Source organism: Melospiza melodia, chromosome 21 (genome assembly GCF_035770615.1).
Source record: "Melospiza melodia melodia isolate bMelMel2 chromosome 21, bMelMel2.pri, whole genome shotgun sequence".
In the NCBI taxonomy this organism is placed as follows: domain Eukaryota; kingdom Metazoa; phylum Chordata; class Aves; order Passeriformes; family Passerellidae; genus Melospiza; species Melospiza melodia.
Genome location: NC_086214.1, coordinates 9,071,102 through 9,092,291, shown reverse-complemented (window position 1 = coordinate 9,092,291; position 21,190 = coordinate 9,071,102).

The following is a 21,190-nucleotide window of genomic DNA, read 5'->3' as shown; positions in this document are numbered from 1 at the left end:
CCAGCCAAAAAACCCCTTTACTCCTCCACCACAAAATAAACAGCCATAGAGAAACCACAAATCATAGAGAAACAGCTTCTGCCTGGTTGCATCAGGCACACAAACCCCTCTGTGCATTTTTGGAGGTGTTTGGGGCCCAGGGGGAGGACGGGCAGGTGGCTGCACTTCCCCGCTCTCGGTGCCAAAGCAGCAGCTCATGTTCTTGGCTGTGCTGGGCTGGGAAAGAGAGGCCAGAGAGGGAATCCCTGGTGGATTTGGTCTGGCTGCAGCTGTCAGAAAAGCCCCTTCTCCCCCCAGCCCTGCAGATCCCAGGGCGCTTCCCAGCTGCCTGCAGCTGGCGCAGGAAGGGGAGCAGCGGGAGAGGAGGAGATTGTGCTGGGAACGCTGAGGGATCCTGGGGTGATGGGGACACAGCACTGCCCAGAATCACAGATCCTCCAGGCTGGAAGAGACCTTAGAGATTGAGTTAAACTCAGCCCCAACACCTCAGCTAAACCCTGGCACCCAGTGCCACATCCAGGCTTTGTTAAACACACCCAGGGATGGGGACTCCACCACCTCCCTAGGCAGAACATTCCAGAACTTTACCACTCTTTCTGTAATTAACTTCTTCCTAATATCCAACCTGTATTTCCCTTCATGCAGCTTGAGACTCTGTCCTGGCCTTGGGGTGCTGCTCCTGGAATGGGAATGTGTGACCATGTTCACAGGGGTCTTAGGATGAGGGAGGAGATGAGGATCTCCTCATGTTTCAGAAGGCTTGATTTATTATTTTATGATATATATTATATTAAAACTATACTAAAAGAATAGAAGAAAGGATTTAATCAGAAGGCTAGCAAAGAATAGAAAAAGAAGGAATGAATAACAAAGGCTTCTGTCCAGGACAGAGAGTCTGAGCCAGCTGACTGTGATTGGCCATTAATTAGAAACAACCACATGAGACCAATCACAGATGCACCTGTTGCATTCCACAGCAGCAGATAATCAACGTTTACATGTTGTCCCTGAGGCCTCTCAGCTTCTCAGGAGGAAAAATCCTAAGGAAAGGATTTTCAATAAAAGATGTCTGTGATAGGAATGGGAATTCGCTCTTCTCCAAAGCCACTTCCCAGAAACCAGCCTCAGTTTTTTTGGGATGACAGTGAGGTGCCAGGGGACGCCCCAAGGGTGGTGGGAGCAGATAATTGGGGTTTGTGTTTGTCTGGCAGAGCTGAGCACCTTTTGTCATCCCCCAAATCCCCAATTCATCCCTCCTGGGGGAGCAGAGACGTCTCTGGCTCGGCCCTGGCCCAGCCCTTGGCTGGCGTTTCCCTGTCTGGATCCATCTTTTCCCTCATCCCTTTTCCTGCCCCCACGCACCGCAGAGCTCCTGCTGCAGCTGGGGCAAACACGGCCCTCAAAGGGTAGAAAATGTTCCCTGGAAAACAAAAGGAAGGGGAACAAACAGTGTTCATTGGCCTGGGAAAACCCCTTTTGGTGATTCCAAGGTAAAATTCCGAATGCAGCAGGCAAAGAAGACCGGGAATGACATTCCCAGCTCATCAGTGTTTGATGCAGAGAAGAGCAGGGACATGGGCAGAATCTCTGCTCTGGTGTGATCCCGAAAGTCCTCTGATCCCACAAATTAACTGGGCTGAAAAACATCTTTTTCCTCCCTTTATTCCCCTATTTCTGTTGCTATAGGACACGAAATAAAACAACACAGACATCCAGCTCTCTAAAGTAAAAAAGAAAGTTTAATTTCTAGCTTTAATATTTACAGATTTCCAAAAGTGACAGTAGATTAGGAGATGACAGTGCTACCTCTCCAATGACACTAAACAAATTAACAGCTTATTAAAATAATTATCAAATTTTAATATTATTAAAATTTATATTAAATTATCATTAAATTTTTCTTCCTCCACAAAAGAATACAAAACAATAAGCTGTTTACATACAGTGCGTAAAAAAGTTCGTTACAAAAATATAAACATCAGAAGGCTTAGGAAAAAATTGAAGGAAAAACAAAACAATATTGTTTCTTGGGGGCTCTGTGCTTGCACTCCTGCTCTGGGTGTGAGATTGGGACAACCCGGGACAAACCCGGGACAGCCCAGGAATGCTGCCACCCCCGGGGCAGAGCTGCTTTTCCACCCTGATGCTTTATCGATGCTTTATTTCCCTCTCAGCTGATCAATAGCCCCCGGGGCAGCTGCTGCAGCTGGGGCAGCCAAAGGGATCAGAGCTGCTTTGTCAGGTCAGGGCTGTTTCTAACAAGGATTTGTTTGATTTCTTCTTCTTCCCTCTTTTTGGTTTCTTCGTCTTCTCCCTTTTCAAGCGTGGTCGGGTCAGCTTTTCCATCTGACGCTGAGGTAACCACTGAATTCACACCCCGTTGGGGCTATTTCCTTTTTTAAAAGTCCTTGTCCGGCCCCAGCCACGCAGGACTTCCCCAGCTGCTGCAGAGATGGTTTCTGTCACCAAAAAAATGTCCCCAAAAATGGGTGTCCCCTTTGTCCACTTGTTAAAAATGCCGGTCATTTGTTTTTAAAATTTTAAAAGTTTAATAGTAATAAAATGGTTATAAAAATAGTAATACAATTAGAGTAATAATAATTTTGACAATTTGAATTAGGACAAATGCGAGACAACAAATAGAGCACGAACCTGAAAAAGGACCCACGTTAACAAAGGATTAACCCTTAAAAGCAATAGCTTGTTGCATATTCATACACTTCATACATAATGCATAAATTCCATTCAAATACAGGATTCTGTCTGGTCATCGTGAACTACTTCCTCCGAATCCTAACAGCGCCTTTGAGGTGGGAAGAAGTTCCTTTCTTCTGATAAGAGAGCAATAAATTAATTTTCTCTGAAAGATTTAGGTGTCCTGTGGTTGATATCTCGCTGGGAATCCTTTCTTTAAAAAAAGCATCCTACATAGCATCGTTTCTATTTTAACAATTTTTATAACCTAAAACTATATTTAACACAGTGCTTAAGATAATTAATACAGCATTACTTTCTAAAACAACACATATAATATTAATTTTAATATTTACGAAAAGCCAATCATAAAATACATGCATTTTTCACACCACCCACATCCCTGCAGAGCCCAGCTGGATTCTGCTCCCAGACAGCAGAAAGTGGAGATGTTTTGGGGTATTTTGTTTTTGTCCAAGGCATTGCCTGGCACCCAGCTGCCCTGAGACTCCTTCCTCCTATGGGATTGAGATGGAATGGGTGCTGCCATCCTTTTCCAGGGGAGATTTCACCAGGAAAAATCACAGCTAAATCCAATTTTAGATGTCAGTCCTATGGGAGGAATGCTGAGCATGCCACAGGTGTTGCTGGAAGAAGCTGCTCCAGGCTTGGACCAGCCCATGTCACCCTCACCTCCCTAATTCAGGATCAAGGAAAGGTTGGGAGTGATGTTCCCACCTGTGGGAAGTGGAAACACAGTGAAAAACATGGCATTGTGTGGCTTTGGTGTCAGTCTCTGGGGGTTTGGGCTCCTCTCTTGATTTTCGAGCTGTGTCCCCACATCCTGCTGGCCTAGAGGGAGAGCAGACCCAAAAGGAAAGGGTTTGAGCCCAAAACAGTGGTGAGGACCTCAGAGAGGTGAAAAATTCCCATTTGGGATGACAATTGCTGTCCCAATCTTCTGAGGGAAGGGGTTTTGTGGTTGCTCCCTTGTCCCTGGGCACATGGAAGGGGTTTCTGGGGTTGTCCCCTTGTCCCTGGGCACAGCACAAGGGTTTTTTTGATTGTTCCATTGTCCCTGGGTACAGGGAAGGGATTTGATATTTGCCCCCTTATCCCTGGGCACAGGAGAGGGGGTTTGGGGTTGTCCCCTCATTTCTGGGCACAAAATGGGGGTTTTGTGGTTGTCCCCTTGTCCCTGTGCACTGGATGGGGGTTTGGTGTCTGTCCTGTTGTCCCTGGGCACAGGGAAGGGGTTTTGGGGTTATTCCACTGTCCCTGGGCACAGGGCATGTGTTTTGTGGCTGTCCCCTTGTCCCTGGGCACAGAATGGGGGTTTTGTGGTTGTTCCATTTTCCCTGGGCACAGAGAAGGGGGTTTGGTGGCTGTCCCCTTGTCCCTGGGCACAGCACAGAGGTTTGGTGGCTGTCCCCTTGTCCCTGGGCACAGGGCAGGGGTTTGGTGGCTGTCCTGTTGTCCCTGGGCACAGGGCAGGGGTTTGGTGGCTGTCCCCTTGTCCCTGGGCACAGGGCAGGGGTTTGGTGGCTGTCCTGTTGTCCCTGGGCACAGGGCAGGGGTTTGGTGGCTGTCCTGTTGTCCCTGGGCACAGGGCAGGGGTTTGGTGGCTGTCCTGTTGTCCCTGGGCACAGGGCAGGGGTTTGGTGGCTGTCCTGTTGTCCCTGGGCACAGGGCAGGGGTTTGGTGGCTGTCCCCTTGTCCCTGGCCATTCCACGCTCTCTCGGCTGTCCCGAGCTGAACTCTCCCCGTTCCCCGCACATCTCCGGGTGCTCGCTGACTCATTTCCCGTGTCCTTTGGCCCCGGCATCCTGGCTGCCCCCGCAGGGGCGGCCCCGGCTCCTCCAACGCTGATTTCACACCCAACTCCTCTGCCTGAGATTGCCATCAGGGCTGGGCTGCTCGGGCTGAGCAACCCTGGCCTTTGAAAACCCCGAGTTCAGAGCTCAGATAAACCCAAAGCCTCCTCTGACTCCTGATCTGCACCCCAATTCCTGATCTGCACCCCTATTCCTGATCTGCACCCCTATTCCTGATCTACACCCCCATTCCTGGTTTGCACCCCAATTCCTGATCTGCAGCCCCATTCCTGATCTGCACCCCTATTCTTGACCTGCGCCCCCATTCCTGCAGTTTCCACTCTCCTCATAATTTTCCAGCAACCCAAAAGGCACAAAACAAGAAAAAGAAGGATAAATCCCAAAAACCAGCAAGGAAGATGCTCGTAAAATCCTCTTCACCCAGATGCTGGGATCAAAACTAATCCCAACAATCCACACTGGAGCTTTCTGGGTTTCCTCCAGGCTCCAGCCCCAGGGCTGGGCAGTGCCCATGGGATGCAGGTGATGGCTCAGGGGGATCAGCATCCCCAGGGTTTGGGGAATTCTGTTTCAGCCCACCCGAGCTGGCCCCGGCTCCCCGCGGTGCTTTCCCAGCTATCAGCAGCTCCGATCTGCCTTTGTGGCCTCGGTGACCTTTTTCACACGTATTTTCTGCCACCGCCTGACCAGGGAGGAAAAGACACCCCAAGGGAGATGAATTCATTTCCTCCAGGCCCACCCCGGGGTGTTTTCCTGGAGAATCTTCCCCTGGCATCGCTCCGAGCAGGTGGGGTGGGTGGGTGGAGCCCCGGTGGGGACTCCCCTTCCTCCGTGCTGGAAATTCCCCCCAAATCCTTCCAGAAATATTTTCCTGGGCTGGGAGTGGGGAAGGACCTTCCTGATGTCCCCAGGAGTTTGCTGCAGGGAGAAATCCAGGTGGGAAGGGTTGGAATGGGACAGCTCAGAGGGGATGAGGGAGATGGTGGCGGCGAGGATGGGGATGAAGATGGAGATGATGAAGGGGATGAAGATGGGGATGAAGCTGAGGATGATGGAGATGATGATGGTGATGGTGAAGGGGATGATGTAGGGGATGAAGATGGGGATGGTGGGGATGAAAATGAGGGTGAAGATGGGGATAATGATGGGGATGATGAAAGGGATGAAGATGGGGATGATGAAGGGGATGATGATGGGGATGATGATGGGGACGGTGAAGGGGATGATGGGGATGAAAATGAGGGTGAAGGTGGGGATAATGATGGGGATGATGAAAGGGATGAAGATGGGGATGAAGGTAGGGATGAAGGGGATGAAGATGGAGAAGAAGATGGGGATGATGAAGGGGATGAAGACGGGGTGAAGACGGAGATGATGAAGGGGATGAAGCTGGGGATGATGATGGAGATGAAGATGGGGATGATGAAGAGGATGAAGATGAAGAGGAAGATAGAGATGAAGATGGGAATGATGGAGATGAAGATAGATGGGGATGAAGCTGGGGATGAGGCTGGGGATGAGGCTGGGGATGATGGAGGAGATGATGAAGGGGATAAGCACCAGCTGTGCAGGGCTGGGTGAGCCCTGTGTCCCTCTGCCATTTTTGGCCCCTCAGGGCGTTCATGGCAGCAGCCCAGCCCTGATCTGGGTGCGGTGCCAGCCCCGGCTGGGCACGGGCAGGGTTTGGGGCGCAGCAGCAGCAGCAGCCGTGCAGGAGCTCCTGCATCCATCCCAGCCATCCCTGGATGTTGTTTTCCCGGCGTCTGGCACAAGATGTCAGTGCTGCCCCATGAACGGCTCTCGATGCCGTTCTCCGCACGGCCTGGCCGGGTCACGGTGCTCATTGGGGTCCCTAAATCGGGGTGCAGCACCCCAGGGTCCGGATGTACCCGTGGGGACCCACCAGAACTTCTCCCTGCTGGTGGAGAGGCTCCTAGAACAGCGGGTGATGCTCAACCTCCCCTTTGGAGGCACCCAGACACCTCCAGAACCACGGGAATCATCTGGGGAGAGATCCAGGAGGAAAGAGGATAAAAAGGGAAAAGAGGCTGGGGATGAAAGAGCCCCAACCCTCTCCCAGCAACACGTGGCAAAAAGGGGGGGAAAAACTCCCTCAAAAGAGTGTTGACAAGTCTGGAGGCTTCTGGGACCTTGTGTGACCAGGAAAATAACACATCAAAGACCCCACATCCGCCTGAAGACAGATAAAAACTCCGAGCCAAATGTTCTATGAATATTTAACTACCATCAATATTTAATGAGCAGATAGAGGGAGATTAAGAGCAGAGGGATCCATTCTCCCTGTTTGCTCCAGCCCCGCTCTCGGGCTGTTGGGGGGCTCTTGGGGTCACACTCAGTGCCAAAATCGGGGTGCAGGGACCCCAAAGGAAGGGAGGAAGCCCCTCCAAAAAGGAAAGGTTTTGTTTTCCAAGCCTCACTCAGAGAGAACTCTTGACCTGGGTGTTGTAAAGCCAAACCAGCCAGCCAAGGAAAGAGCTAAAAGTCTTTTTGGAGAGTCAGGATCCAAAAAAGCATCACTGCCCATCAATGGATTGGCTGCTGAGGGCAGCAAACGCAGCTGGAGAGTGCAGAGGCTGGGTCAGGATCCAAGCTCCAGCTTTTCCAGGGGGAAGGGAAAGCTTTGTGGGATCGTGGTGCTGCTGGGAGTGCTCAGTTTGGGATGCTCTGTGAGGCTGGCCTCGGTGGGGGTGAGCTGGAGGTGACTTCTCCTCTTGCTCTGCATCCATCATGGATACATCCATGCTCTGGATCCATCCAGGTCCATGGATTCATTCTGCTCTGGATCCATCCAGGTCCATCCTGGGTCCATCCATGCTCTGGATCTGTCCAGGTCCATCATGGATCTATCCAGGTCCATGAATCCACCCACTCTGGTTCCTACCAGGTCCATCATGGATCCGTCCTGCTCTGGATCCATCCAAATCCATCATGGATCCATCCAAGTCCATTGATCCATCGTGCTCTGGATCCATCCAGGTCCATCATGGATCCATCCTTCTCTGGATATATCCAGGTCCATCATGGATCCCTCCATGCTCTGAATCTATCCAGGTTCATCCTGGGTTCACCCTGCTCTGGATCCATCCTGCTCTGGATCCATCCAGGTCCATATTTGTCCCTTTTTGGGCTTCAAATCCCCCTCTTGCCCCGGTGCCCAGGGACCCCTCCAGCTCTTGGCCACAGCCATGGGGACAGGGAGGTGCCTGCCTGTCCCCATGCCTGTGTCTGAGAGCTGGAGGGGTTCCCATGTCTCATCTCTCACCTGCTCAGCCTGGATTTAGAGCCCATTTTTTATGGGATTTCCCTCTTTGGGAGCTGCCTTGGCTGGAGGGGGCTGGAGAGGGCAGTGAGAGCCAAGCTGGGATGGGTTTTCCCTGTGCTGTGGCCGGGATATGAGGGATGATGTTGTCATCTTATTGCAGGGGTTCCACACTGTTGTCTCCTTACCACAGAAGTTCCAAACCTTCTTGGTGTTCCTCGTGGGCAGCTCCTCAGAGCACTGACTCTTTCTTCTTCCAGGGGTGTTCCAAGGAATATTCCAAGGAATATTCCAAGGGATATTGCAAAGGATGTTCCAAGGGACGTTCCACTGGATATTCCAAAGGAGATACCAAGGAATATTCCAAGGGACATGCCAAGAGATGTTCCAAGGGATGTCCCAAGGGATGTTCCAAGGGATATTCTGAGGGATATTCCAAGGATGTTCCAAGGAATATTCCAATGGATATTCCAAGGATATTCCAAGGGATATCCCAAGGGATGTTCCACAGGATATTCCAAGGTTGTCCCAAGGAATATTCTGAGGGATATCCAAGGAATATTCCAATGGATAGTCCAAGGATGTTCCAAGGAATATTCCAAGGGATATTCCAAGGGACGTTCCAAAGGATACTCCAAGGGATGTTCAGCTGGCTGCTGAAACCCCTGCACCAGCTGCTTTGCCACCAGCCCAGGCTGGGCTTTATTTCCCCCTCTTGCTTTCCATGGATTTCATTTTGATTTTGATGGAAATGGATTTATTTTTTTCCCCCCTACCACAGCACACAGATCTGGCTGAGCAGTGGGGATGATCCTGGGGGGGACCCTCACCCTTCACAGTGAATCCAGCCATCCCCAAATCTCCTTTAGCCACCCAACCCAGCCCATTCCCCGCCGTGCCCTGGGGAGTTGGGCATTTCTCGGGATCACTGGGGTATAAAATCTCTCCTGGGTCGGGAGGGGAGCGGGGCTGAGCGTGCAGGACCTGCTGAGCCCTGCCCCACTCCCAGATCTGGGCCATTCACCACCACTCGAGACTTTTAGCGCCCCGAGCAACGGCGTGTTCTGCTGATGAGTTCTTTCTGCTCCAGTAATTACAGTGAGGAATTTGTCAGAACGAGCTTTCGAAAAGCCTCCTCGTCTTGTTCTGATTTTACCTGGAGTGTAAAAAGTCATTAGTACAGTAAAACAGAGGCTGGGCTCGGGCGGAGAGCGCGGCGCACTCAATATGCACTGAAAAAAAAAATTAAAAAAAAAAATTAAATTATTGTTTTTCTCTTCTCCTCAGATGGAGTTTTCTTTCATTGGAGTTAGCAGGATGAGGAGGTGGGGCCGGAAGGTGGCTGGGCATGCTGGGATGTGCTTTGTCTTTCCTGGGGTCTGCTGGTCCCCTCTGTTAGGAAAATTAATCCACAAACACCAGAGGTTTATGTCCAAAAAGGAGACAGAGGAGTCTTTTACTTTATTTGAATAAAGGGAGAGGCCGTGGGGCATTCTCCTGGGATCTCTCCAATTTTTGGAGGATGCAGCCTCCTTTTTATCCCAATTTCCCGGCCACATTTCCCTTCTCTCTTTCCCCATTGCCTGAGGTACTTGAGAGGTTCAGACTTCCCAAAACACCTGATAATAAAGATTTCCTAAAGATTCCCCTCTAATGTATAACCTTCCCATTTAATTTTTAATTCTTACTCAATTTAGGGGTTTTTCTTCCCCATTGTTTCTTTCATCTCTCAATGTCTAATTTGATTTATCAGGCAAACCTAAGGTTTATTTGTAAAAGCAAATATCTTTTTCCATTCATCAATCAGTGGAATTATTCCCATTGTTTATCTCCCAGTGCTGGTTTTATCTCCCAGCAGACCCACAGCTTGTTTGTAAAGACAAATCCGCCATTTCTCTCACCTCTGTCCCCACTACTGGGGACGATTTTGGTTTCACCCTCTCCCAGCAGCTTCTCTGCCTTCTCTGGAGCCTGTGCAGTCCCTGGAGAGCAAATCCAGTGGAAAACTCAGCGGGTTGATGTCCTGGATGGCCTGGGGCTGCCGGCGAGCCCAGGGTGGGGAAAACCCCTCCTGATCCCAGTATGGCCTGGAAATAGCAGCAGTCGTGGTTTCAGAGCCTTGGGGCTTGGGTTTCAGGATATTAACAGATGTCAGCCGGAGTCTGGGGAGCTCAGGCTTGAAATGAGCCAGGAGACAGAAAAAAAAATCATATCAATAGCACAAAAAAAAGTGGAGCTGAGGACGGGAGGAGTCGGGGAGTGGGTGTCAGCAGCCTCCCTATTTTCGGCTGGGAGATGCAGCCCTCTGGGAAGGTGTTAAAAAACAGGGTTTTTAAAACTTTATCATCGAAAAATAATCAAAATCTAGCAAAGTATAGGTGGGGTAAAGAGGATTTCTCATCCAGAGCTCTCCTCCATCTGCCTCTGTGGCACCACATCCATTCCTGGTGCTGCTTTGTCCCTGTTCTGCCTGAAACTGATGGGAACTGCCACCCCCATGGCTTTTGGGGTTTTTAATTTTTTAATAGGTTTGAAAAAAGAGGCATATCAGTCTTGGGCCCCAATCAAAGCATTTTGGGTTGTATTTAATTAAATGATAACTTTGAGGGCTGAAAGGAAGGGATGTGAGGGGGGCTGCTTGGATTTCAGGGCATTTCCAGCATCCCTGAAGGCAACTTGGAAGTGGAGAAGGGATTTCAGGACAAAATCTCTTCCTCTGCCAGTGTGAAACCCAAACTTGTCAGATTTCCTCTTTCTTTATTTCATGAACAACTGGGCCAAGTTTGATGGTTTTGGTGTCCTCAAATCTGGTTTTAGGGCCCAGAAATCCTGGGGACTGGCAGAACACTCCCTGGAGACTCCCAGGTGCCAGGCTGGAGTTTTAGGTGCTTAGGGAAGTAGTTTAATTTTTTAATTAAAATAATTATTACGATTAAGAAATATAATATAATATAATATAATATAATATAATATAATATAATATAATATAATATAATATAATATAATATAATATAATATAATATAATATAATATAATATAATATAATATAATATAATATAATATAATATAATATAATATAATTTTCCTATTCTATTTATAACATAATTTTAAATTAAAATAACTCGGTAATTATTTTTATTTTTTGTTATTTTTTATTATTTTATATTAATATGATTTTTTATTATTTTGATTTTTTTTATTAATCTGATTAATCCACATGCACAACAAACCCCAATTTCTGCTTTTCCATTTCCTTTCTTGAGGAATTTTGGAGTGCCAGGACCCATTTTCCCCTTTGCTGCACCCCAGCTCCACACACCTGGAATTGCCCTGCTCTTCAATTTGCAGCACCCCTGGTAAACATTGATTATTCCCTCTGCTAAGCAATGCCATCCCATTGATAAATATTGATTATTCCCCCTAATTAGCAACGTGCTCCCCCATATCTGTGCGTGCTGGGAAGGCAGGGCTGCCTCGTGCTCTCCTCCTGGGGTAAATGGCAGGTGAATGAGATTAGGAGCTGGGAGTGAGCCCTGCCTGAGAGCCTTAACTGGCAATTCCCAGAAAAAGGCAGGGAAATAATTCAATATCCCCCGTGTGATGCCGCCGCGGTGGAGTCAGGCTCGGCCCGTGGGGCAGGGAGCCTCCAGAGGCATCCTTGATTCCATCAGCACCATGATTGGGCTGCAAACGGGGAATTAGGAGCTTTAATTGGGAGATTTGGGGCTGGCAGGGGCTGTTTGCTTCCCCTCCCCTTTCACTGCTGCTGGGAGCCCCCCAAAATTCACCTGCAAACCCCACTGAAGGCTGGCAGGCACCCTGAGGTCATTTGGGGTGTTTGGGGTGCCAGCCAGGGCTGGGCAGGAGCAGCTCTCACCCAGCTCCTGATTTCATTTTGCTGGAAGCCTGGCAGGAGGGAACCAGACACTGGTTCAAGGTCAAATCCAGCATCTTTGGCCAAAAAGTAGGAAAATAACCCCATTTGGACCATCCAGAGCATCCCAGCCCGCAGTCCCAGAGGGGGATTTTCTTTCCTGTCTTTGCCCAAAGCCAGGGCCAGAATTCAGCTGCAGTCATGGAGGAGCTGCCACCCCTCACTCCTCAATTTCCACACCCCTCTCCTGGATTTTCCAACCCTTTTCCCCAGCATTTTGGCCATTTCCCCACTCTCCATCCTCCTGCTCCTCCCTCCATCACCAGGATGAGGAGAGGCTGAGGATCCCTCAGGAATTTCCCATATTTTATTCCCAAAAAGAGGAACAAATGTCCCCCTTCAGGCACAGCACCAGGAATTCTGTCCTGAGGAAAGGGAATTCAGGGATTTTTCTCAGGATAATCCCTTGCAGCAGCTGCCCTGGTGGGATGAGCCCATCCTAATCCATCCCATCCCAAACCTGTGCCCACAAATCCTCACCAGTGCATCCCATCCACCTGCCCACTGGTTTTACTGGGATTCTGCACCTTCCCATCCCTTTCCCAGATCCTGCAGCATTCCTGGATGAAGCAGCAGTGATGGGAGAAGGGAGAAGTGACTAAAAAAAGCACTTTTAAGGACCCTAAAAGCCACTTGGAATCCTCACATTTTTCCCAGCAATAAAGCTGGGATATTACCAAAATCTCTTGCTATCAAAATCTGCTGGTAAAACTCCCGTCCATCAGTTATGAAATCCAATATTCCTGCCAGGAATTGCTCCCTGTGTGGATCCAGGCTCTTCTCTGCCATCCCCCACTGGGCAGATGCTCTGGGATTTGATGGTTCGGCCATTCCAGGGGGTTTGGCTTTGAATTTGAGGGATTTTGGTCAAAAATCCCAGGGTGTTTGGCTTCAAAAATTTTTTTTTTTTTGAGTGAAGGCAGGTGACAAAGGACACCCAGGACAGCACCTCAGTCCTTTTGCAGAGCCCTCCAAGGCTGTTGGATTTTACAAATCCTAATCCCAGAATGCAGATATGGGGACTCTGCACTCCCAGCTCCGTGGGAGGAAGATGAGGCTGAGGAAGGATGGGATAACCCAGCAGCTGCTCCCTCTGCTCCCAGAGGGTCTGAAAGGCTTGGAAACATCAGCAAATCCCTCCCCACAGCCAGCCCCATTATCAGGTCGATGGAAAGGATCGATCAGACGCTCCCCAGAGGCCCTGGGGGCTTTAATTGAGCTGTGCCCACCTGTAGCCAAACCCTGAATCATTTTTGGCCAGACACCACTGAGGGCAGGGGAGTTTTGCTGAAAAACCTCAGAGAGAAATCATTGCTAGAAACCTTCAACAGCAGAGCTGGCCAGAAAATGCTGATTCTTTCCCCAAAGACAGCCCAGCCATTATCCCACTGGAGAACCCTCCCTCTCTCCTGGCTGTTCTCCACCCTTCCCTTGTGTGGATTTTTTTGGGGGCTTTTTAAATTTTATTTTAAACAGCTGCTGCCTATTGAACAGGGAAAAAAACACCAAAAAACGATGTTGCAGGAGGCTCTTTTGACCCTGCTGCTATAATTATTCCAGACTCCAGCACTGGCTGTGCTTCAAATGCAATTTTCCCCGACGCCTCCCAGTCCTGCCGGTGGCTCCTTCCCGTCGGGTCCGCGTTTGCAAATCCCTCTGCACGGATTTCCCGGCAGGTTTTGCCCCTCCTGAGGGGTTTTCCCTGCTTGTTTCAGGGATATTTTGGGTAATACCCAATTCCTGCTGCCATTCCCTGGTCCTAGAGAGGAAATCAAGAAGCCAAACCCATCCCTGCTCCTAATTCTGCTTTTTCTACCCCCTAAATCCCAGCGGCCTCACTCACACAGGGGATGTGCCCCCTCCATCCCCACCCCAAGGGGTTAATCCTGTTAGCCCAGAACCAGCTGGGAAGATGCTAAACGAGCTCCTGAAAAATTCATGTTCCTAAATGCTCTTTCCAGGGGGGGTCCAGGCGGGATGGGACCGGCCCCAATCCCAGCTGGGATTGCTAATGGCAGCCGGGGAACAGGATTTTCCTGGATCCTGTTCCTGTTCCAGCTGGGATCCCGCATCCCCCTGGCCATTATGGGATGCCCATTAGGCTGACCCAGCTGGTTCTGCAGCTGCTCCATCGTTATCCCGCTGGACACGGCAGCCGGGAGGGAGCTCCGGGATCAGAGCCAGGCTGGCTCCGCTTCCCCGAGCCTGGAGGGCACCGGGAGCTCCGGCCTGGGCACGATTTGGGGATTTGGGATGGGTTTGGTCCCTCCTTGCTCGGGGAGATTCCCCTGGGAAGGGTCGGGGTTAAAATCCCTCGAGGGAGGCATAGAAGGAGAAGGGGAAACCGTCCCTGCTGGTGGTGTTGGGGTTTGGGGTTTTGGATGTGTTTGGGTGGGTTTGGGGGTGCTTGGGGAGGTTCGGGGTTTTGGAGGTGTTTGGGGGTGCTTGAGGGGGTTTGGGGTTTTGGAGGTGCTTGGGTGGGCTTGGGGTTTTGGAGGTGTTTGGGTGGGCTTGGGGGTGCTTGGGGGGGTTTGGAGTTTTGGGGGTGCTTGGGGGGTTTGGGGGTTTTGGAGATGCTTGGAAGAGTTTGGGGGTTTGGAGGTGCTTGGGTGGGTTTGGGGTTTTGGAGGTGTTTGGAGGAGTTTGGGGGTTTGGAGGTGCTTGGGTGAGTTTGGGGATTTGGAGGTGCTTGGGGGTGCTTGGGGTTTTGGGGGTGCATGGATGGGTTTGGGGTTTTGGAGGTATTTGGGAGGGTTTGGGATTTTGGAGGTGCTTGGGGGGTTTGGAGGTGCTTGAGTGGGTTTGGGGTTTTGGAGGTGCTTGGGGTTTTGGGGGTGCATGGGTGGGTTTGGGGTTTTGGGGGTGCATGGGTGGGTTTGGGGTTTTGGAGGTATTTGGGAGGGTTTGAGGGGTTTGGAGGTGCTTGGGGGGTTTGGGGGGTGCTTGCGCGGGTTTGGGGTTTGGAGGGTTGGGGGTTTGGAGGTGTTTGAGTGGGTTTGAGGTTTTTGGAGGTGCTTGGGTGGGTTTGGAGTTTTGCAGGTGCTTGGGGGGGTTTGGGGTGCAGCAGAGTGCCTGGCTGGGGACACAGGTGACACTTATGGGGGTGGTGGGACGCCTGAGCTGCCACCAACCCATGGCCAGGATCAAACTGGTCCCAGGGTACCCCCAAAAAACCAAATCAGGCTGTGGGATGGAGCAAACTCATCTCAAGGCACCCCAAAAACAAATCAGGCCGTGGGATGGAGCAAATTGATCCCAAGGCACCCCGAATCAAAAAACCAAAATCAAAAAACAAATCAGGCTCTGGCATGGAGCAAACTGATCCCAAGGCAGCCCAAAAACCAAATCAGGCTGTGGGATGGAGCAAAGTGATCTCAAGGCACCCCAAAAAACGAATCAGGCTGTGGGATGGAGCAAATTGATCCCAAGGCACCCCAAATCAAAAAAACCAAAAAAACCAAAATCAAAAACCAAATCAGGCTGTGGGATGGAGTAAATTGTTGCCAAGGCACCCCAAAAAATGAATCAGGATTTGGGCCGGAGCAAATTGTTCCCAAGGCACCCTAAAAAACCAAATCAGGCTGTGGGATGGAGCAAACTGATCCAAACAAAATGGTGGCTGGTCCTCACTGTGCTGCAAATCCCCCCTCAGTCCCTCCAAAATGAGGATAAAATGAGGTGCTGGTCCTCACCATGCCATAAATCCCCTCAGCCCTTCTAAAATGAGGATAAAATGATGTTCTGGTCCTCACCCCACTGCTCCCAGTCCCAAATTCCCAGCCCTGATTTCAGAGGAGCTGCTTTTGAGCTCACCCAGTGCTTAAATCCAACTCCAAACCTCTACATTTTAATTTTTTTTTTAATTTTAAACCCAAAACAAACAGCAAGCCAAGGGAAGAAACTCTCTTGTTGGCCTCTGTGGCTGCCAAGATAACCAACCCTCCTAACGAGCTGCTGTAATTAGGTGCTTTGATTCCCCGGTGCTGGAGGAAGGGAGTGCTCATCAATTCCCTGGGTTTGGAGGATGTTGGGATGCTCTGTTTCCATCAGGGAGTTCTGGATGCACACAAAACAGTGATTGAAACATTGGGGAACCCATCCTTGGTGTTTTTTCCCCTCTCAAACTAGAGGTAAAGGCAGAAATGGAGAAATTTCCCCATGGGATAAACAAATTTTTGGAAGGAAAAGGGAAATAATGTCACTGCTGGTCTATTGAGATGTTCTCCTCCGAGACCCCCTCCCCAACCCCCAACTTTGATAATATTGACTTTTAAAATCAGCTGAAATATTAAATCCCTCCGTTCTACCCCGAAATTAATATTTTAATAGAATATAAAAGTCGAGGCAGGGATGGAGCCGAGCAGTAAAAGTGAAATGAAACATTTTTATCTCGCAGGAAGGAGCGGCTTTGGCGCCACTGCTTTGCCTCTTCCTTCCGCTCCTTTTATGGGGCTATTAAAATATTCATTTTAATATTATAAATATTGCATTCAATACCTAATGTGCCTTTGCACTCTTCGGGGCACCCAAAAGTCAGACCAATTTGCTGGGATGTGCTCAGGAGTGAAGTATTGAAGTATTTCAGACCTTTTTTTTTTTCCTTTTTCCACCCATTTTTTTTCTGGGAGGATGGAGAACCTTGGGGTGGCCTCTGGGACCAGTGACAGAGCCATGGATCCACGGAATAAATCATTAATCCAGCTGGACAATTAATTCCAATAAAAGGCTTTTTTTTCTCCCCCCTCCATCTCCTTAGAAATAATCACATAAAATGAATTTATGGCAATTACGGGATTCCTCTATTTCTGTCATTATCAGATGGATTTCTGGAAGGGAGGGAATTGGGATGTATTTTTAATCATGTTTTAGGATCAGCCACTCAGGATTCAGCTCTGGGGCAGGGCTGGGATGCTCCTGCCACTACCAAGGAATTTCTCTGCGTGCATTATTGGAAAATAATGGGAAAAACAGAGGCTTGGAGTGAGGTTTTCACTCACCTGACACATCCCCAGGGCTGGTTTGGATTAATTCTTTCTGGTTTATGAGGGATTTATCTCCTTCGGAGGGTCCTGGGAGTGAAAAAAGAACAACTCCAGGTGCAAAGCTCAGCGCTGGCTCTTGGCTTTTTTTTTGGTAAAACCTCCCAAAAATAGGTTTTGGGATGTATTTTCATGCATCCAGAGGAGTGGTTTGCACACCAGGAGCTCTCCTTGCTCTCCACGGATTCATCCCAGCAAAGCCTTGCAAACAGCAGAGCTGGAGAGAGAGAGGCCGTGCCTCAGTTTCCCCAGGGAAAGGGGACGTGTCTCCCTCCCGGTGCCACCCCGGGAGGTGCCCTGGCAGCAGCGACACCTCCAGCGCGGCTCCCACAGGGATTAGGGTGATTAGCGCCCTGTTATCCCAGCGATTAGTGGGATTAGGGCAGGTGAAACGCCGGCCGGGGATTATTGCCGGGATGGAGAGGCCGGCGGTGCTCCCTGCCCGAGCTGGCACCGAATCCTCCGTGGGACTGGGATTTATCCACGTGGGAAGCGCCTGCAGCCCGTCCCACCCTGCTCGGTGACAATAAATGGGGTGATTGTAGGGTTTTGGGGAGTGAGGCCCGTGGGGTGAGTGGGATGGAGCTGCTGGCCCCGGGGGGGATTTGGGAATCGCCATTTGGGAATCAGCATTTGGGAATCGCCATTTGGGAATCAGCATTTGGGAATAACCATTTGGGAATCGCCGTTTGGGAATCAGCATTTGGGAATCGCCATTTGGGAATCAGCATTTGGGAATAACCATTTGGGAATCAGCATTTGGGAATCGCCATTTGGGAATCACCATTTGGGAATAACCATTTGGGAATCGCCATTTGGGAATCAGCATTTGGGAATCGCCATTTGGGAATCAGCATTTGGGAATCAGCATTTGGGAATCAGCATTTGGGAATAACCATTTGGGAATCGCCATTTGGGAATCAGCATTTGGGAATCAGCATTTGGGAATCGCCATTTGGGAATTGCCATTTGGGAATTGCCGTTTGGGAATCAGCATTTGGGAATCAGCATTTGGGAATAACCATTTGGGAATCAGCATTTGGAAATCACCATTTGGGAATCGCCATTTGGGAATCAGCATTTGGGAATAACCATTTGGGAATCGCCATTTGGGAATCAGCATTTGGGAATCAGCATTTGGGAATAACCATTTGGGAATCGCCATTTGGGAATCGCCATTTGGGAATTTGTCCAAACCCAATCATGCCTGGACATCCCTCTGTGGCTTTTTTGGGATAACTCCTTGGAAAATCCATCCGGAAGTTTTTCACCATTTGGGAATCACAATTTGGGAATTTGTCCAAACCCAATCCTGCCTGGACACCTCTCAGTGGGTTGTTGGGGATAACTCCTTGGAAAATCCATCCAGGAGTTGCTCAGGTGTGTCCCCACAAGGACATGTAGGAATCACCATTTGGGAATTTGTCCAGACCCAATCCTGCTTGGACATCCCTCAGTGGGTTTTTGTGGATTTTTTGGAATAACCTTGGAAAATCCATCCAGAAGTTTTTCCTGTTCCTGCCTGGACATCCCTCAGTGGTTTTTTTTTTTTGGGATAACTCCTTGGAAAATCCATCTAGAAGTTGCTCAGGTGGTCAGATGGGTCCCCACAAGGACACGTGGAAATCACAATTTGGGAATTTGTCTAGACCCAATCCTGCCTGGACATCCCTCTGTGTTTGTTGGGTGGTTTTTTTTTTGGGATAACTACTTGGAAAATCCATCCAGGAGTTGCTATGGTGGATCCCCACAAGGACATGTTGGAATCACCATTTGGTAATCACCATTTGGGAATTTGTCCAGACCCAATCCTGCCTGGACATCCCTCCGTGTTTGGATTTTTTTGGGATAATTCCTTGGAAAATCCATCCAGGAGTTGCTCTGGTGGGTCCCCACAAGGACACCATTTGGGAATCACCATTTGAGAATCACCATTTAGGAGTTTGTCCAGACCTGGACATTCCTCAGTGGGGTTTTTTTTTTGGGGATAATTCCTTGGGAAATCCATCCAGATGTTTCTCAGGTGGGTCCCCACAAGGACACGTGCGAAATTGTTCTGGGGTTACGTTTTGCCCTTCCCTGCCTCAGCTCCTGCTGAAATGAGGGGATTTATCTCTGGCATCTCCCCCTGGCTTTGCTCCTCACTCCAGAGAGATCCCAGCCCCCTCCAGCCCCCTCCAATGCTCGAGTCATAAATAAAATCCAGCTGGGGTAAAAATACTCCTTTCTGGAACGGTTGGAAAAAAAAAATAAAAAATCTCCCAGCGGTGCTGCCAAGAACCTGCCAGAGGCACGGCGGGAACGCGGGAGGGATTGCACCCAAACATTCCTCTTTAAAAGCCTCATCCATCAGTGGGAAAAGCATCCCGAGGCGGGGAAGGACAGGGCACCATCCCCGGTTTGCCAGGGCCCGTTCTGGAGTGGGGAAATTGAGGATTTGTCCCACCTGGGCAGGGTGGGGAGGAGATCAAGGGCTGGGTGGTGTTCAGCTCGGGAGTCAGCCCTCCCCTTCCTGAAGCAATTGGGAGATTGGTTTATAAATTATGGGATTTTTATGGAAACAAGCCTGGGAGGTGGTGAGGCCGCTCCAAAACAATTCCTGCAGAATTCCAGGTGGCGGGGATTGAGGTACATCCCATCTCCCTCCTCCTCCTCACCCTGGTGTTGTTCCCAAAGCTCTCCCAGCAGCACCCAAAGGTGCTGGGGACCCTCGGGGGGGGATCCATCCTCATCCTCCTCATCTTCCTCAGCGCTGCGGGGCCGCCTCCTCCCGGGGGCATCCTCAGCTCCTGTCACCGCTCAAGGTCAGTCCCATTAATTGCCGTGAATTATTTGGGCGTTAATGGAGATGTCTTGTGCACTTCCACCGCCGAGCGAGGCTGCCAGGAGGAACGTGCTGGCCGAGCTTTCCTGGGAAAGGGAGATGGGAGGGAATGGATGGGAGCAGAGCAGGGAGAGGGGAGGCACCCGGGCTTGGTGTGGGCAGGAAAACGCAGCCAGCCCTGGTGGCAATGGGGTTCAGACCCCAAAATGCTCTCACATTCCTGTTGGGACGTTGAGGGCAGTGTGGCATTGCCAAAAACCCAACTGTGCCATGGCTCCAGCAAGCTGGGATAAGGGAATAAGAGATGAAGGAATAAGGGATAAGTGAATAAAGGGTAAGGGAATCCCTCCCCAGCCGTGCCAGGAGCATCTCCAGGCCCTGCAGGAGCCATCCCAGGATGTGCCCAGGTGTGGAGGGCAGCAGGGGGGCACAGGGGGTCCCAAACACCCCCAGCCTGTGTGCACAGCCAGGAGGGGCGACAGGGCTGATCCCCCGGGTGGCACAGAGGGGACAATCTGCAGGTGTGGCACAAGGAGGGGACAATGTGCAGGTGTGGCATGAAGGGGACAATCTGCAGGTGTGGCACAGGGGGACACATGCAGCAGGTGTGGCACACAGCGGGGACACGGTGCAGGTGTGGCACGGAGGAGACAATGTGCAGGTATGGCATAGGGGAGGACACACAGGTGTGGCACAGGGGGGACAATGTGCAGGTGTGGCACGGAGGGGACACATTGCAGGAGTGGCCCTGAGGGGACAACCTGCAGGTGTGGCATGGAGAACACACCTTGATTGTCCCCCCGTACATGCTGCAGGTGTGGCAGGGAAGGGACAACCTGCAGGTGTGGCACAGGGGGGACAATGTGCAGGTGTGACAGAGGGGACAATCTCCAGGGTACACGCTGCAGGTGTGGCACGGGGGCAGCCAGGTTGGCCAAACGCGGCTGCTCCTCCCCGCACTCCCCTTGCCCAGGAGGGCTCGGAACCCCCCAGATTTCACCACGCCGGGGCAGGGCCGGGGAGAGGGAGGAGGAGGAGGGAGTGGAAGAGGAGGAGGAGGAGGAGGAGGAAGGCGCCTCCCCCTGCCGCTCGCTGGCACCCAGCGGAGCCCGATGCGGCTCGGGCCGGGCGAGCGGGCACCGGAGCGCCCAGCCCGGCCCGGCACAGGCTGGGGGGGCCCCGGCAGAGCCCCCCTGAACCTCCCGAGCCCCGGGCACCCCCTGCCTGCCTCGCCCTGCCTGCAGCGGGGGGGACACCCCGCCTTTACCGCGGGGGACCCCCTCTTTGCAGCGCTCCTGGCGGGGTCCCCCCGCTGCCAGCGCTGAGCCCGGGGTGTCCCCCCACCCCCGAGCCCCCCAAACTTTGCCTTGGGATGCGGGGACTCCGCCGCCGAGCTGCTCCTGCCGCCGATTAATCGCATCTGCCTGGGATTAATTCTTCACCCGGCTCTGGGTTGTGGTTTTCGCGTTACGTTCTTCTTGTTTTCTTGTTTTTTTGGCTGATTATTTTTTTTTTCGCCTGTTTACCTTTTTCCTCAGGGGGAGCGCGTTAATTCCGTCTTTTATTTTATTTTTTTAAAATTTT